Source organism: Cicer arietinum, chromosome 1, assembly GCF_000331145.2.
Source record: "Cicer arietinum cultivar CDC Frontier isolate Library 1 chromosome 1, Cicar.CDCFrontier_v2.0, whole genome shotgun sequence".
NCBI classification, from domain to species: domain Eukaryota; kingdom Viridiplantae; phylum Streptophyta; class Magnoliopsida; order Fabales; family Fabaceae; genus Cicer; species Cicer arietinum.
In genome coordinates, this window is record NC_021160.2 from 27,168,383 (window position 1) to 27,172,024 (window position 3,642).

A 3,642-nucleotide genomic window follows, 5' to 3' on the forward strand; every position below is an offset into this window, starting at 1 on the left:
CATATTTTACAGCGCTTTTTCAAATAAGCGCTGTAAAATGTTCACTCAATATATGCATTATAATGCACATTTTACAGTGCTTTTTCAAATAAGCGTTGTAAAAGGTGCATTTTTTATTTTTTTTTACAATTTAGAAACGTTGTAAATTCAATTTTTAAAAAAGCACTTTTTGGTTTTTTATGGCATTTTTTTAGAAAGCGTTGTCTTTTAATTTTTTTTCCCAAAATCATTTTCATCCAGAATCAGTTCACAAAACAACAGAACATATTCATAATCAGTTCACACAATCAGTACACAAAAACAGAACTATATAACTTAATTTACACAACAACAGAAAATATTCAGATACATATATAACTTAACTACATATACAATTTAGATATTGTACAACAACACATATTCATATACATATTCAGATACTGTGCCCTATTCATATACATATAACTAACATTATTACACAGAGCAGAACTAGCTACCATATAATATTCAGATCCCTTGCAGCATGCTATTTCCCAGAAAATCAAATAATTTTCATTTCAAGCACATACTGACACCAGTCTTCCTTTAATTCAATTAGATCTTTCTCAGAGTATGTTGGACTGGATTTTTCAAAGTATTGTGCAATATAAAAATTGAACATAAATAAGTTAGAATCAAATATATACATAATTTATATATGAAAATCAAATAATGAAAATACCGCACCGTTTCTGGGATAATAGTTTGATTCCTATCAACAATCTCCTTCATGAATCTCAATACATAGTACCCACAGTCGATGTTGTTCGTTTGACGAGGGCACTAAATAAAACATATAAGTCAATAAAATATTTGTGCATTGATTGTAAATGCATATATTTGTAAATGAAAATTTAAAGGCATAGATTTCAAACCTTTATTGGAATCCATGTGATGTTATTAGACTTTTGCTTCGACACTGTAGCACCTCTTTTTGAGCTCTAAAAACTTGTAAAGCACTATCGAATAAATAAATGTGATTATTATAGCATTAACAAACACATTATTTATACATTAACAAACACATTACTTACGGGTCGAACATAGTCTTTATATCGGAGTGGTTGTTGTAACTGCCGTGCAAGGGATCTAAATAGTATATAACTTTTGATGTCGCATTGATTTCAAATAGCACCCAATGAGCCCTACAACAACAAAAATTTGGTTGGCAATTTTATTTACACAACTAATAAATATAAGATCTCATAAATTAAAAAAGATATAAATAAATAGTATATAATTACGTACCCTGAATTATATGATGCAAAGAACAACTTATCCTTCTCTATATTTCCTAATAACATATCTACAATGTATTTTTTTACATTCACTAGATCGAGTTTACACATCGAAAGCTTATGCGGAGATAAGAATGAATATCTATTTGACAATCTGCGCAAGCACACCAACTTCTCATACAAAAACCTTCAATGAAAAGTTCAACTTAGATTAATTATCAATAAATTTAATTAATTACCAATAAATGCAATTAAAAGTAGTTTTTTACCTTATGTACAAGCTGATGACAGTAGCACTCAGCTCCTTATGGTTGAGAAGTTCGTATATGTGCTCTTTTTCAAGAAATTCTTCATACTCATCTCCGAATATAGCTTTATTCATGGTTATGATGCGTGAATCGTCGTTGCTTCCCATATTCTTTTTTACTTGGATGTCAAGACACGCCCTGTATTTAGCAAGGCATGGTTGACTTATTTTAGGAGCAGCAGCGACTGATTTTCCCCGATCTAGTTTTTTAGTTGCAACTTTGGCAGCTTTATTACCCTCAAGCTTTTGTAGTTTGCCAACTTTATTACCCTCCAATTTTTTAGGTTTGTCGACATTATTTTGCTGTGCGGGTGGTTTATTTGATTGAATCTGAAAAAATGAAGTTAAATGTTAGTTTATTGAATCTGAAAAAAATGACAAACCTTAGGGAATAAATGTGACAAACCTTTTTGGGCGATGTAATTGACTCGTTTTTGGGAATCTTTTTATCATTCCCTTTATGCTTTTTCAGAATCTAAATATAAATATGAAATTAAAGTTAGCAGCGGAAAAAAACTCAGCAATTAAATATACATATCAATTAAACATACATTTCAATTAATTAAACATACCTTATCAAGGGCAACAAGACGCGTGGGTCATGCCACGTAACTACCAACTGCTTCGCCCAAAAACCTCATATCTGCATGGTTGTCTGGTATAGGCAACGGTGCATTTGGTTCCAAAGCAATGACAAGTGATACTTTGACATGGCCCGCAGGGATCGGTGTGTTGTGCAATACTTCTCCCGAAGTATTGTACAATGTTCCCTTTCCAACCTTCCGATGAGTAGTTCGCCCAAAAACCTCATATCTGCATGGTTGTCTGGTATAGGCAACGGTGCATTTGGTTCCAAAGCAATGACAAGTGATACTTTGACATGGCCCGCAGGGATCGGTGTGTTGTGCAATACTTCTCCCGAAGTATTGTACAATGTTCCCTTTCCAACCTTCCGATGAGTAGGGGAGGATAAGTACAGAACGCATGGAGTGACAGCCTAAATCAATGGTTAATACATAAGTATGGTTAATACATAAGTAATTACATAAGTAAGTAATTAATTACCTCAGGAAGAGTTTTGGGACCAATGTTGCAACTCGCGTTTTCACTCTCCATTTGGAGCTGATCCGGGAGTTGCTTGTCTTTATTTGTCTTCACCAAGAGTGCCACTTGCTCTGATAGGAGTTTGAGCTTCTCCAATACTTCCTCATTAGATGGATTTTGGCGCTTCTCTTGTGAAAAATAGCTTTTAGAAGTTACGCCAAATCCTTTCCTCCTCACGCGACCGGAATATTCAAGAACATTAAACACTTTACCCAGAATGTCCCTGTAACTAGCTTTGTTGCCCTCTTGATTTTCTGAACTTTGTTCGATATTCTCCTAAAATACATGTAGGATTAAAAAGATAAATTCAATATCATTTTTAAAATACAATATTAAAAAATATTAAAGTGATAATATTAAAGTGATAAAATACAATATTAAAAAAAATTAAAGTGATAATATACTTACACAAAGTTCTATTATTTTTTGAACATTTTCGTTATCAACCACTCTGTCCTTATTTACACGAGCTTCCTTCCACAATATATGACGACCCATCGGTTGCTCGGATTGGGTGTCTTATCTCTATTCGTTAAGATCATAAACAAAATATTAGTTAGAAACTATAGTTTATAATACAAATTCCTTCATTATATAAAAGTGATGTTTAATTACTTACAAGTTTTTGCTCTAGACGTGCATATCCCATACGTGATTTTTTGTATGGGTGTGTCGGACTTCTTTCCCTCTCGCGATTTGCCTTACTTATATTCTATATAAAAAAATAACAATTGTGTAAAAATTTAAAATACGCTATGAATATCAATAATAAAACACAAATGCTAATAAATTAATCACTTACTACAAACGCGGAGTTGGAACATTTTGATACAAATGCACTCCATTCTTCATTTGATATATAATGTTTATATATTCTTGGAGCTTCTGCATTCATATTTCCCTCACTATCTTTTAGATAGAAATTTGAGAGGCGAGATCTAAAACCCCGGTGTATTTTCTCGGCAACTCTCAAGA